The sequence below is a fragment of the Rhipicephalus sanguineus genome, chromosome 2 (assembly GCF_013339695.2).
Source record: "Rhipicephalus sanguineus isolate Rsan-2018 chromosome 2, BIME_Rsan_1.4, whole genome shotgun sequence".
Taxonomy (NCBI): domain Eukaryota; kingdom Metazoa; phylum Arthropoda; class Arachnida; order Ixodida; family Ixodidae; genus Rhipicephalus; species Rhipicephalus sanguineus.
In genome coordinates, this window is record NC_051177.1 from 161,374,624 (window position 1) to 161,390,517 (window position 15,894).

Below are 15,894 nucleotides of genomic sequence, written 5' to 3' on the forward strand. Positions count from 1 at the left end.
AGATAAAAAAAGAACGAATATTAACTGAATCTTAGTGCGGCAGCTGGTGGCGCTTGCTTGGCTACTCCGCTGCTAACTCCGATTTCACAGTCGTCCAAATGGCTATAATTATTTCGAAAATATGTACTCACAAGTGGAGTTGCAGTGTTCAAAAAAAGAGAAAGGTAGAAACGGCCGCGGTAGCGTGCACCCTTAAAACATTTGGCACACAGTCTGCTTTGTACGGGGTAGATGCATTTCAATGTAAAATGAGTGGTACTAAGTTATTTTCCTTAAGAGGACATATAAAGTAAATAAATTGAACATTGCCTGAGAGGATATTATGTTGTCCTCTCTATGAAAGGGGCATTTCACTGCCCGCTCTCTGTCCTTATAACAATATAACATAACACTCTAGAAGCATACAGTGCATCAGGACCATTGCATCAGGATCATCAACGAGAAAAAAAGATAATTGTTTACTAGCTCACCCACCAAACTATATGTTATGCGCATGCAATGACACTTTATTTACTCGTGAGCACCGTGGTCTGAAGCCTGTCGGAACGGGACACCATAACGTGAAACAAACGCACAAAGCACTTTTCAGAATAATACCGACGCGTCTCACATTTGATCCATGTTCTTTCCCACAACATCAGCAACAAAACAAGATTTCAATATTCGTGAATTCAGTCCCGACAAATGCAGATTTATTTGGTGCGCTGAATCTCGTCTAGATAATAATAATAATGGAGATATATAGCTAATCTGTGTATCAAAGTAGGCGCATTTCTTTACCAACATTTCTAGGACGGAATAGCAATGAATACACCTCCATTGACCATTTTCGACTTGTTTCTTGGTTAAACAAAAGAAGTCACGAGCTGTTCCAAAGGGCAACTGACAGGCTAGTGATTCAGCGAAAAGTGGAGTGCTTGATCAATAAAAAAAAACATTAGTCGTTGGGGGCAGATGTGCCGTAGATTCGTGTACGCCGGAAATGGAGCTATTTTATTGAGTCGTAGGCTGCGTTCCAACTTCTGTGACTAAGGACTGGTTTGTACGTGCCCGAATAGATGTCACGAGGCATGTATGTTTTTGCTTGTCAATAAACTATTTTTGTGACTTTTATTTCCCTTTAGTTCGATGTTTGGTTATCTGTGCAGCAGCCGCGTTTTGTTTTATGTCATAATTCATTATCTTGTTTCGAAGAGCAATGGAGTCAAGGCGCAGAACTGTTGACGAAAGGCGGCCCCCTGCCGGGGAAAAAAAGCTCTTCCTTCTAGGACAGTTTAATCCCATTACTGTCACAGAAGATTAAATGGATGTCGCGGTCGTTTTTGTTTGATATATAGGCAGCAAGCGTAGATTCGCCGCAGTATATTGAGAATTCCGAAGCGTCGGTGCTGCGCAATTCACCGGAAACCGGTAGTCGCCCAACGTCGTTGCGGAAATAAAGGAAAACATGGTGCGGCGCAGGCAATTCACTCTGACTGCAGCTGGACGGCAGCAGGCCAGAGCTCTTGTTGCCTTCTTGTTCTGATCTTAATATGCAAAATCAAGCTCTGCGTTTTACTTTTGTCGCTGCCTTGCTAAAGCCGCTTAAATGCGTGAAAAAAACCAGAAAGCAGCGGGTGCCATGGACGTATTTATCACGCGCACAATTTGTTCTCACTTTTAAGATCTTCCTTTCCAAAAGCCGATTTCCGCGACTGAACAGAGTGGAGCACTTCGGTTCCATCTTGTAAGCTTTTCAGGCACAATCCGAAAAATATGTTTTGGTATATTTTAGAACAAATGCGTGATTGGGATGGAGTACAGAAAGTTTCCACACGCTGCCTTTACGCAAAAAAAAAGAATAGGGAGCCACCTTAAATTCACAGACGCACTGACTCTCGCAAGTTCAAGAATTACGGTAAATGCGTTGTAATGTTGCCAAACGTTAAATTTAATGCAGGTGGAACTTAAAACGTAGGATAGAAAGATTTCTTTACCGAATGTCAGCGTTTCGCGTTCGTTAATCCTTTGCACTAGTGTGATCTCAGAACCAAGATAAAAAAGGCGTTTTCAGCATAGATGCAAACCTGGAATTATTTTAGCCCAAGTAAAGAAGCCCACCTGCGGCTCTATTTTGCAGAGATATGAATATAAGTGTCGCGTGCGTCGCTTCATGAAAACGTTAAGGGAGGAATGTTTCAGCACGCCGTAGCATGCGTAAACCCAACAAAAAGGATCACCAGTCGATACGTTGCTGTAGATGCAGCAAACACGAATTTCGCATTTGCGAATATGTCGTGAATCTTACCGTGAATTCAGTGAAGTCCAGTTGTCTGGAGGCATCCAGTTTAAAATCCTACCACTTTTGTAAAGCCTTGGTGTATAACGCCCAGCACGAAGTCAATTGAACAACGTGTCGCTCGCAGTTGTTGGCTATTTAATCTGCAGTTCAAGGACAATTGCATGATACAAAGTCGGGCTTGTGTTCGCTGCTGTGACTGCAAAGCCGCCTTCAATAATCGTCCTTACAGTTCCATTCATACAGGCACAACTCAACGCCTATGTGAGAAATTGTCGGGGATGCCGCAATAACACATGCATATCGAAACCGTTCAAATGGCGCATCGGTAGCATTGTGCAAAAATAAAAGCTGACCTTCCTACAAAGGCAGAAAAATGCTTTAGTTGGAAACTATGTATACCTAAAATACCAGCGCTAAAACGACGGAGATGAACAGAAAAAGAAGCACAAGTGAGTAGTGCCGTCTAAGAAGTGAAATTTATTTAACAAACCTGAGCAAACGAAACACCAACACCGTGTGTGCGCTGGATTTTAGGTCACGTGCAAAAAAATTGCTGAGCATGTGTACCTCGCCACCAAGCAAGCAAACTAAACGTTCAGACACACTCAGCCTCATATAAACTCAGCCCCTAGCTGAGTGAGGCTGAGTGAGGGAACTCGGCCTCTAGCTGTTCGGAAGGGATTACAGGGTACAAAGGTAGTTGAGACTTTTATACATGTGGGTGATTTTCGTTTTTTTTTTGTGTGCGTGAATTGCCCTTCCGAACAGCTAGAGACTTAGTTGAACGTTTTACCAGTAATCAGAGATTGTCTTGAGCCCTTAGAAATTACCCATGAACTTTCGCAGAATGGCATCATGAGGTTTCTGGACCTTCGCTTGTCGCTCTGCGGTGACCACTTCTGTTGGCATTATGAACCACTCGCAAGTAAACGCCTGCTCCGCTACCACTCGGAGCATTCCAAACTAGTTAAAAAGGCGACTACGAAGATTACGAAGATTACGAAGATTACGAAAAAGGTGATTACGATTACGATGCCCTAAAGAAGTCGTGTCACTACATGATGCACTCTAGTTTCGACCAGCAAAGAAAAAGGTGGCTGGTTGCAGGGTTTCCCCAGCCTTTGCTAGTCTCCATTCTCCGTGGCTGAATGTATCTTGAAGGACGACAAAATCGAAACACGAACTGCGGCGAGAATATTTGAGCAAGGGAATAGCATTAGGGTTACTTTACGTACACAATGTTTCCCATAATTTGGAGAGAATCGCTCAGCGAGCCAACGAGTGTGTGCTTTCTTCAGCGCCAAACAAGTTGGAAAGGCTTTGCGGGATTACAACGAGACGAGAAATTCAAATGAAAATCGCGGGTGCAACGCGAATTAGAAAAACAAGTTTGTTCATTGCGCTGAGTGTGTGGTGTATTGTCTCGCGCTCTCTTGCGGTCTCAATTACATCGACAAACCGGTCGCTGTCTGAATGACCGGTTGCGTGAACAATGTTGGAAACCTGGTAGGTGGCTTCCTAGCGATGCACTGTAAGAAGTTCAGTTTCCTTCATTTGTTCGACACGTGCAGAATTGTGGGAAGAAATAGGAATCAACTTACACGCGAGATTATAGACGCGGAGGAGATTGAAAAGATGGGTGACAAGTGCATTAGAATACCGTCTATCGCGCTGACAGAAAAAAGAATTTCATTTCCTTGGTGTCCGTGATGTTGCCTAGTAATGTTTCGTTACTCTTGCGCAGCAAATGTGCTCATGTTTTACTATATAAATAATACCGCGATCACAATAATTAGTTGTTCAAAGTCGCGCTATGTCTGCGCGTGTGTTCCTTGAATGTGTGAATGTCTAGAGTGCGCTTTTACCGTTCATAAAAATTTCATCAGCCATTATGACAAAGGTTCCAGGAAAGCTTTTTCTTACAATGGGATTTTAATGTCCTGATTGAAACATCAGTTAGCGAGATGGCGATGAAATAAATGCCCACAACTAGACGCCACGTGTTCTCGAAACATGAAAAAAAAAATAGATCGCAGTTAAGGCAGCTGTCAAATGAGCACGTAAGTCATGTTCTAATATCACTGGGGGCTCAGCCCCCAGTGATATTAGAACATAGCTCGAGACGTTGTTTTAAGTATCAGTCCCATGCAAAAGTCGAATAATTTGTTTTTATCGGACAAAGGCCAAAGAAGGCAGTCATGAGGATTTCTTATTTAAGCTAGGAGCTCATCCTTGCAGTATACCCAGTCTCTGCGAAAATAACTAAAAAAAGTGAAAATGAGGGTAAGTAACGAAATGAAACGGTGCTCAAACAGGATAGAGCCGAGGATCACAAAGCTTGGTTCCTCGGCTCAAAAGCGCTGTAGTGGGGTTTCTGGCGTCATTTCCTCCGACCGTTCACCCGTGTCATCAGTCTAACTAGGTTTCCTTGCTCGACCGTACGTGCCAGCCATTGAGCTCCTGAAACCGTTAGTACTGCAGAAGTTGCCAGCGCTGCTTCCGGTGACATTTATGTCAAAGAGGATCATTACGGCGTTATTTCGTTCTTTTCCGTCGTCTTGCTGTCTACGAAAGTCCTGCCTCTATGTCAGGGGAGGAGAATGCCCTAGCGGCGCACAGTATGAGCCCTCATTTTGCACAGTCGGCAGGGGGAGGATTCTATAAAGCAAAAAGAGGCTATAAGATAGAAAAAAGGGGAAGCAAGTATAAAGGTCTTATTTCAACATTGTATACTATATTTAAAGCACCTATAGCATTGCCATCTAACTACGCAGGACTTTCAAAACAAGACGCCCGCTGCCTATACCTCGGTTGTAGTGAAATGATTTTTCGCACCTGCTCTCCTTGTCGCATAAGTGTAGCAAATTATATAGTAATGGTGATCGATATCACTGTGGGCGGCCATTTCCTGTGTCCTCGGCGATTCGAAGCACTTATTCTAATGGTCTTAAGTTTAGCTAACTTCTTGAAATCAATTATTCAGAAGTGCATATTGCACAGGGTTGGCCTAATCAGAAAGCCTGGTGCCTCGCCCGGTTTACTGGGGCGAATCGGGCCAGTTGAACTACTGAATCGGGCTGTGGCCGGCCCTCGGTCTTGGAACCACGAACCCCAGATATAGATCCCTTACAAAATTTAAGCTCGCTGGCGCATCTTGTGATATACAGAGCAAGCCAAGAACTGCAGCCAAGAACTGCATAGCAGTGTCGCAGTTCCCTGTTCATGTTTATTTTCATTTTTTATTCAAAATACCCCTAAAGGCCCTCAACGAGGGTATTACATAGGGGGACATTTTACAATAAATTGTGAAAAATAACAGAGTAAGAAAAACGGTAAAAAGTACAATCTTGACAATTGGCTGGTATACATAGTCAGAAAACAACAACAACAACGAAAATGAAGTAAGTGCAAACTACAACATACTGAAGTAACTAGAAACAAATGGTAAAAAAAGGAAAAGGTGCAAGCACAGTAGGCAGTTACTGAATGCCTACGCAAACAGAGTACATGAAATACACAATACAGAAGGAATACCGCTACAATATGCGAAATGAAAAAGGAAAAAGGTGAAAAGAAATGAATTAGGTAGGACACCACGTTTAGGCAATACGCTCAGTGCGTAGAAGATCTTGAAATTTTGTTATGTTTTTTTCGGTAGCTACGTGCGATGATAAATGGTTCCATTCAATGATAGTGCGTGGTATGAATGAATTAGCGAAACGATGAGTGTGACACATGGGTCGTTTGACTTTGTACTGGTGATCGCGGCGAGGAAAAACGACTGCAGGGGGCTGAAAGAAATCGTCAGAAAGAATTGAATGATGGTATAGCTTGTGAAAAAGCGAAAGGCGAGCTGCTTGGCGACGATGAGATAAGGGTTCAAATTCGGCGCGATCTTTTAGTGCAGTGATGCTTGAATGACGTGAGTAATCTGAAAAAAAAATTATACAACTTACGAAGCTCCTTTCAAAAAAAAAAAAAAAATCGGGAACTGTGACCGCGACAAAACGCTCGTACGCGTTCTGCGTCTAATTCCGTTCAGGTTCACAACTTCCACGTAAAACGAAAAAGACGCTGTCAAAAATAATGAGTTCTATAGCGACAGCTCTTTGTAACTCTTCAGCGGCGTCCGATGTAGCGCCTGCGTTAGTCCTAGATCCTGAAACTTCCGGTCAATCCTACGCATTGTGCGAATATATTTCAGGCGACGCACTTAGCTGATAGCTGACTAAGTTGTCTTTCTTCCCTTCTTTTGTTTTGCTTTCAGGCAAACCTTCTGACGGTGAGCGACGCAGTTATACAAGCTGAGCAGTCGTGCGCATGTGTATATCGTGCGCTTGCCGCGCCCAACGACTAAATTGCCTCCTAAATGGTAGTTTATGCAATAGAGTGAACTTGGGCGGGTTGGTTAAGCATGATGAACCACACAACGCGAGTAAACAGTTTATGGTCTGACGTAACGTCAGCATTCCCAATCGAGCAAAGATTAGTTGAAATCAGTTGAAATCAGTTGCTGTCCTGTTGTCTCTTCCTCGTCCGTGTGTGTTAGCGCTATGCCCCATTCTGAAGCATATAACCAACTAGCCCAAAAATCCACGTTGACAAAGATGTCAAGTTTGCCGAAACGAAGTGCACTCTACGTGGTGATGATGTGCATATCCTAGCTAACGATGGTTGGCGCGTTTCTACGAGGTCTGCTTGGCTATAGCTTGCTGTGCCATAGGAGTACGTACTTAATGTCTATTACATTGTTATAAAAGCGGATAGCCAACACTGGAACCAAAATTGAGGTTGCCGCCACATGACTCCTGTATAGGGTATTTTTCCTAAGCAGCTTCAGTTACAGTCGTGGCTAAGTGAATTGTGATTCGCGGCTGGAATGGTGATTTTCCAGCAGTGCTGTTATGGTGTAGGTTTGCCGTGTCTCTTAGATGGAAAAGTACCATCGTTATGTACCGGCACGCGCTCAGTCACCTCCCAAGCACTCTGCGCAGATAGTTAACAAGAGAAGCTGAAAGGCGCCGCAACGGTGTTCATCACTGGTTTGTTCCACTAATTAATAATTAATATCTGGGGTTTAACGTCCCAAAACCACCATATCATTATGAGAGACTCCGTAGTGGAGGGCTCCGGAAATTTCGACCACCTGGGGTTCTTTAACGTGCACCTAAATCTAAGTACACGGGCCTCAAACATTTTTGCCTCCATCGAAAATGCAGCCGCCGCCGCCGCCGGGATTCGATCCCGCGACCTTCGGGTCAGCAGTCGAGCGCCATAACCACTAGACCACCTTGGCGGGGCTTGGTTTGTTCCACTGATAAACTCCGCGTGCCGACGATCCGAAGGGCAGCATCGCAACCGCCCGGCTATCGAGGCACGCTAGCAGAGCATAGCATACCGCAGCATATTTTAGTACAGCAAAGAGGTGGCAAAGGGAAGTGAGGGTGAGATAACGGACATGAATGTGAGAAGGAGGGAATGGAGAAGGGGAGAATGAGTACATAGAGAGAGAAAAAGAACGTGATAGCAAGAAGGAGAGAAAAAACATGGCTGATCCCTCTGTCGTAGGAATCGGTCGTAGGAAACGTGTGTTCACAGACGTAGTTGAGCGTTTGTTGCGTATTCTTTCTCCCCAATGGCAAAGGAATGAATGCTACAGCAACAAATTGTAATGTCACGCGAAGAACGGCAAGCCGCTCGAAACTTGCAACGCGCTACTCAAGCAGAAAGGACGCACGGAACGAACATACACAGGATGAGAGCGAACTCATTTGTAACTTATTTCTGCGTGAGCACCGCGCTCCTTTCGTAAAAGCGGCCGCTCTAGTGAGCCAAGTGACCTTCGTGCTCTCAATCCGAGACGTACAAACCACAGCGATCACGAGATAAGCGCACGCACGAGCGACCACGCCCTGTAGACGCGGGCGCTCGTCGCAACGGCGACGGCCTTTCAAGCGCGCTCTTTTACGCTCTTCGAGCCCTTCGCGCCATCTCGCTAGTGATAACGAAAACACGCTGTATCGCCGATCTCTGAGTTCCGCCACCGGCAAATTGTGTATATAAATAGCTCGCCGTTAGCATTGTGAAGAACGTACCGTCCGTGGCCGAATCGTTTTGCGCTGCGTGCTGCGGAGCGGGGCGTTGTAAGTTCGATTTCCGGTGGCGGAACTTCTTGTGGTTTTTTCTTTGCCCACGGTTAGTCTTTTACAACGTCATTTCTGTGACGGAAATACGTCAGTGGAGCCGTGGTGGACCCAGGCATAAAACACTTTCATGTTAATATACAGAGAGGGAAGAAAGATTGAGAAAGATAGAAGGCGATGAAACGATTACAAAGAGATGGAAAAAGAAAGTTAAAAATTTGCAGTGGCTTAGCTCGGCTATGCTAATATATACGTAGCGTTAGCTAAGGTTCAGCTGATTATTGTTAGGTTTCCTGGTTGTCAAGCTTCTCCGCTTTTCTGCGCCGCACAGCAGCATTGGCGCCCTCCTTCTCCATGGCTATACCACGCTGGCAAACGCGAACCAGCCGGTCTGACAAATGGCTAACCTCCCTCTCCTTTCGTTATTCTTTTGCTTATCATCACCCCCGCTATATGTATACCCCCACTGATACGTCTGCGTATGCGCGCAGAATGAGAGGCGTTCTCAGACGACAAGTTCACTATTGAAATTATTGAGGATGACAAAGTTGCCCAGGTGGTTATAGACTAATCGTGCTCTCGTGTACTTCGCCAGACAGACGGACTGTGACAATGTCTGTGTGCTCCCCTTCTTCTCTCTCTTTATTCACTTTTGTTGCTCGTAAACCTCAAGAGAGCCCGTCCATTTGCCCTGTGTTCCGACTTTTTGTTTATTCTTGTAACTTTTAAACGGTTAGATTCCCCATCCCTTTCCCCGCTGCAAGGTACATACCGGTATTCGAAACTGGTTGACATTCCTGCCTTTCCTTTCTTTCCTGTTCCCTCCTTACTTCCAACTAGGCAGTCGACATATTAACATAATTGTTCCTTGTGTGCGGGGTGTGCATGCAATGGTTAGTGTACCGCTGCATCCCAAGTTCGTCTAATTCAATGGCGAGTCATCCGATTTAACGACTCGGGAAGAGCAGGCGGCCACTGCTGCTCTTGCGCATTGTTTTTGAATCTATGCTGCTAGGCACAGGATATATTGACGGAGAGCAGGAAACAAATGTCGCCGTTCCCTAAGACTCCGCCGGAGAAATGAGGCCTTTTATTTTATTAGGTAGTCCCCATTCCTAGCTGTCTTGGCTGCGCGCAATAAGTGTCAGTGTATTGGGGACATGGCGCCGTGTGCAAATAGGTGCGGCGACAAATTGCTTTTGCTTCATGTTTTTTACTGTTTTTCTTACGTGATCTTTCTTGCTTTTGCAAATTTAGTAACGTCAATGTTTCGAGGCATGTGGCTGGAGATATAAAAAGACGTTTTTTGCTCATTGAGGGTGTGTTTCAAAAACGTAGAACTCTCATTACGACTAAGCCTAGGTGTATTATATTATTTTAAATTGCTCTGTTATAAAGTAAGAAAGCTATACTGCAAAAGCATGTAGTCCAATAGCTGGGGGTACAAAAGAATTACGTAATTATTGGAAGCCAATGTTTTTCGTAGCTCTGTGAACATCATTGATTTGTGGTGTTTGATGACATTTCTCCCTAAAATAGGCGCACAATCCAGGTGTAATTTTTTGCTTTGATAGTTTAGTAATTATTTGTTTATTTTTAGTTACGTATACAGTTTTGAAGCAGTTAACTATAAGGGACCCCTCAGATTCCGGATGGCTGAAGAAACTGTGGGAGTGGGAGATCACAGGAATTATGTAACTTGAGTGAAGAAAAAGCCTCCCCGCCGCTCAGTTGCTGTGGTGTCTTCTCGGACGGAAGAAACGATCGATGTCGCTTTTGAAACGACAAGTGACATGGCCTCTACTATTTCAGAGACGTTTATGCGTGAACTGCCGACATCTTTGTGTTGAACTTCAAATACAAATGTATGTTGTGTGCGCACTATTTCGCTGTCTTGAAAATTAAATATCCGAGTGCCGCGAGGGGATGTACTCGCCACTAGAGCAGAACTTAGAAAGCAAAAGCAAATATATACAAGTCTTGTTCCCTTTTATAGTACACAATGTTTCACTCACGGCTTTCTCAAAACTGAGCATGAGATATTGTGCTTGCACTGAAAATGTTAATGAATATTTTTAAGATTTTCCGAAAATGAAAACATATTAACAAGTGCTGTGACGGGCGCCGTGATATTTCATGACACTGTGACGCGTGGAAAATCTTCATAGCAGGAAACTTGAGCGGAAAGTACTCTTTGCTCTGAGAGAACGTGCATGTTTCGGTAGGTGCATGATGCGTGAATGATGGAGGCGCCGTTAACACTTTTCATAACTGTTCAGTAGTGAGATAGCGCAGCACGTCGCGCCACATGTATATCTGGCCGACAAACTGTGTGCAGTTAATGTGACGTCACGTATCGGCATACATAGGTACATCGGGGCTGAATAAGCTCATTCTATTCCTGCCGCGCTGACTGATAACGTTATTACAAGTATTCATATGCGTGTGCTATACAAATGACCTTTATAGCGCTCCAAGATGCCACACAGTATTTTCCGAGAAAGTCTTATTTATTTACAAGATGAAGCTCCGCCCCTTTAGTGATGCACATGTGAGACAGCGAATACCTTAGCTAATGTAATTTCTTCCATAAAAGAGTAAGAATATTTCTCGCCACATTACTAAATGTGGCATAATTTGGTTATTGACTTGTTACTATGGACAATGCTGACGAAATTTAAGGTAAACGTGACTAAATCTCGGTTTGCTAAAAATAAAACGTGCTTGGTATAACTACATATTACAGGAAGAGAAGATTTTCCATGTTCAAGTGTTTCCCTTTGAACTAGAGCCAATTGAAGCTCTGCCATTGAAGACATTGAAGCTTTGCGAGTAGTTAGCATAGTTAACACACTTGGAAACCACGGCAAGTTCACACGAAGCACAGAAAACTATCAATTATGAACGTGTGCGCTCAGGCGCATACAAGAAAAAAAAACATGGGAAACGTCAAACAGGGGACGTTAACCTGATTCCTGATGTCTTCCTCAGTTTCTGTCATGAGACAACAGACGTCACGCATTTTCCAACGTATACACCAACAGAGTGAGGCAACAGTTGAGGAAATAATTAGGAAAACAATTTTGAGTACTGATGTGGGCATTAATTCACATTTTATTTGTCCTGTCTGAATATTCAAGCCCTTTAACATTTCTTTGACGTGTGGACTTTTCGGCAGGATTATCGGCGTTTGGGGATTTAAAGGAAAGTGTGAAAGTGTCACCGCTATTAACCCACTTTAGAAATTTACCAAACTGACGTTAACCCTATTACTATGTTTGAACATTAATTACTTTTTGCGGAGACTTGAAGTTTTCGCCACTATACGTTGATTCATTGGGGAGTTGTAGATCCTGGTGATGTGCAACGTAGTTTAATATCGCAGGTTAGGCTTATGCTTTCCAAATTGATATTCTCGGTAACTACACCGTAGGAATACTGTGGAATACACACACACAACTACACCGTAGGAATACACAGCCCTCCGACTGTGTCTGAAGGGCTAGTATACAGGCTCCGACTTTTTCTTACACCTCCCAAACAAGCTCGCTAATTAGTGCACAAGGCCGTGGCGACAACATTGTGTGAATATCACAGCGCTGCGCGCGGCTCCGAAGCTCAATTTCGATAAACAACTGCCGTGACCCTCTCCTGCACCTGACCAGTCCTTTTCGCCTGCGCCGTGACGTAATCATGCCCATGGGTAACATGACATAGCACCGACTTCTTCGATTGGTCCTATACAGTGCGAAACAAACGGCGCCTTGGCCCGGCGGTAATGCCGTTTTCGCCGCGTAGTCCGCATTTTCATTTTAACTGCCGAGCTGTTTAAGCCCACCGTTAGTCCTTGCAGAGCGAACAAAAAACTATCATCATCATGAACCGGCACGCGCTCTCTTCGTCCTCTTCTTCGTCTTATTTTCGCTTCCAGAACGCGTGCGCCGATTTGTCGGGCGTGGGATGCAAGAACTCTGGTGGATGAGAGAACTAGTACAGAGACATAGAGAGAAAGGTAATGAAAGAGATAGGAAGAAATAGGAAAGACACATGGAGAAAGAAAGTGAACAACGACAGAAAAAGAAAAAAAGACAGAGGAAAGAAAGACAGAGAGAGAAAGATATAGAAAGAAACTGACACAAAAAAAATGTAGAATAGAGAGAGAGCAAGACGAAAAGAGAAAGAAACAGAGAATGGAAGAAAGACAGAAAAAGGAAGGGTAAGCGAGAATTAGAAAGTGATGAAAGGTGAAGAAAGTTAGAAAGAGCGAAAAGGAGAAAGAAATAGATAGCGGGAGAAAAATAGATGTTGAAATAAACAGAGAAAACGAAGAGATTGAAGAAACAGAGAAAAGGAGAAGGGAACAGACGAAGAAAGAAAGAGAAAACTGAAGAGAAATACGTAGAGGAAACATTGCTGGGTCGTTGGCTGCGTGCCGGTGACGTAATCGCTGATGTCGTGTTACGTTGTCAGGTGGGCGTAATCAGGACAAAGGGCTAGGCCTACTTCTCTTCGCTGCTGAGAAGGATGGGAAGGACGAGCGAGAAACCGAAAGCAGACGAAGCGGGTAGTTCTATGCCCTGTAACTTCCTTACTACAGCACTTATTCGCAAAGTTATTCCGGCAGCATGTTTACATTGTGCAAGTGCGCAATGATGTCTGCATAAGAAATTTCGCACCGAGATATTGTTTACTAGTTTTCTTAAATATATTGATGACCACGAGAAGCGAAGTGTTTCCGCAGTACCGAGTCCCACCAGAGCCTAGCGTTTAAAAAAAAGCTGTGCCCTCGTTTCCGACCTTCCGTCGGAACCACCAGCACGAATCGATTTTGGCAGAGTGGTGCGACTTCCCTTCTTTAGAGACGGAGAAATCCATATGTCGAACTGTTTGCAAACACTTCCACGGCGTGCGCAAAAAAAAAAAAAAAACAGATTCACATTTCCATGCCGCCCTGAAGCCATTTCCTACCCTCCGACGATGTCGTCAGTTGTGCCTTAAACATAGTGCACCCGTGGCTGTATGCAGAACTTGTCCGTTCTGAATTGCTTATGTCTGTGCGTATTTCCGTCCAAAACTATTTAAGTGCTTTTCTCTCCCCTGCGTGTCATGGAAGTCAGGTGTTATTGTTTGTGAACGTGAAACACTCAGGCCTTGTGCGTCCTGCCCTCTTTAGAGTCCTGTGTTGGAGATGCTGCAAAAAAAAAAAAAAAAAAATGAAGAGCCTTTCGAACGCCCCTTAACTCCCGCGACGACTTGCGGCAGCATCCACCCGGCAGGGTCATGAGAATACGGGAAACGCAGCAATTGCCGCTAGCAACAGCTCTAGAAGTACGTCAAACTTGCGCAAACTTACACATCATTGATTTCGATCGACATCTGCAAGCTGCTATCAAATGCATTTGCGCCAAATGCCGGCACGTAATGTCTTTCGCGCTGGTGAATGCATTTGCGTTCATAAATGACTGAGTTCGGTAACAACATGCTGGATCGCGCGCGCGCTCATCTGTCTGTGTGCATGTGTGTGTGTTTGTATGTATCTGTGTGCGCGTGAATTTACGTACGCGCATGTGAGTTCACGCGTGGGTGCGTGCGCGAATGTTCATGTATATTTGTGTGCGTGCGTGCGCGCGCGCGCGCGCGCGCGTGTGTGTGTGTGTGTGTGTGTGTGTGTGTGTGTGTGTGTGTGTGTGTGTATCAGGCGCATCCTAGCGCGGCTGTGCTTACAGAGGCGAAAGCTTTGTATATAAATCATGAGTAAAAAAACTTCCGCACCCGACATCCGGATGCGGAAGTTTGCGGACATCCGACGTCCAGCGGCGGGGGAACACAAATGGAAAGAAAATTATCCAGATGTTAAATACAGATCTAATCATGTAACGATACCAAATGATCGGGACTACAAATTGAAGTGAATGCGAAAGGAACAAACGTGAGTCAACAGTGAATAAATCTACGTTAAGCGAGAGAGAAAAAGTTAGGAAAAAGGCAGGGTTAACCGGAAGAAAGTCTTTCGGTTTGCTACCCTGCACTGGGGAAGGAGAATGGCGGACAGAAAAGTAAGAAAGGGGAAAAAAACGCACACACACTCAAGCACACTTGTGTCAAAGACGCTAAAATTAATCAAGATTAAACCAAATGGTATTAACATGAATCAACGTACGTTAACGTAAATATAATGACTTAAGCATGAATCAACGTACTTAAAGGCAACCATGACTGATACAAACGATATATATGGGTGAATCAAGTGTAAACGAAGTGACAAGAGTTAATGAAGGGAGTATCAAGTGACATAAATGTGAATTAAGAATTAATCGAGTGATACTCTGTAATATTTTACCGCCTTTGGAACGATTTATGTGAGCACGTTTCATTAGCATATCAATTAACTCAGGAAGCATTTTTCTGTTGCATGAGCCCACTGAATCGTTAGCAATCTCAAAAATGCGGTAGTAAAGCCACATTTGCCGCCGTGAAGGAGTTTTAGCATCGTTTCGGTGTAAAGTTGCAAACCTTAAATGACCACAACGCTGTTTCACTGATTTCAGCATTTTGTATGTCTTGCGAATTCATGACCAGTGTCCCATCATGACAAGCTACTTCGAGCTCCCAGAACTACGACGCACATTTCTTCAAAAAATGCAAAACGCAACACAGTGACTAAGCAGCTGGGGACCAGTCACTCTAACGATGTGTTTTCGAGTTTATAGGAAGCTGAGGATGGCAACGATCGCGTGGAATGTGCTCGAGCGGTGCCTTCTAAACGAGAATGGACGTCATATTCATATGTAATAATTGCTACGTATCGAGGTTGCCGATGCTAACTGCAACATCTCATTAATTAGGGCTGCTATCTACCTGACACTGTTTCTTCCATGTGCGGAGAAGCACTACTTCGATAAACACTTTAACAACAAGAGAGAAATATATTATATAATAAAATGAAAAAGGGCAGAAAGGTCAACCAGAATTGTAGCATCCGGTTTGCTACCGTGCACGAAGGGGATGGGGAGAGAGAAAGATAGAGGGAAAAAAAGCCGAGTGGAAAGCAGGAGCGTGAAAAAAGAAAAAAATAAAGAAAAGGAAGGCGTAGAGCGTGAGTACTACAGCTTATTCAATAGGCGACTGCCACGCAAAAAGTTTATTAAGGGCTTAATTGATTTCCAGTGCAAAGACAATTCACGTCGGCATTCCAGAACTGACTGTTCCGACAGGTGTCTGTCGTCAAGGCGGGCCAACACAGCAGCTGGCGGCAGTCTGTGCTTGCTGTACGAGGAAAGTGGCAAAGAACGTTGTCTGTCGTTTCATCGCTGCCGCAGTAGTTGCAAGCAGCCCTGTCTTCCATGCCAAATCGGAAGGGAGAAGATTTAGTGAAAGCGACGCGACTAGAACAATGCGCGTAATGTGTGTCCTATAATGTACAGTCCTAAAAATGTGTCTGGTGGTGCAGACGCAAGCACGCATTCATGC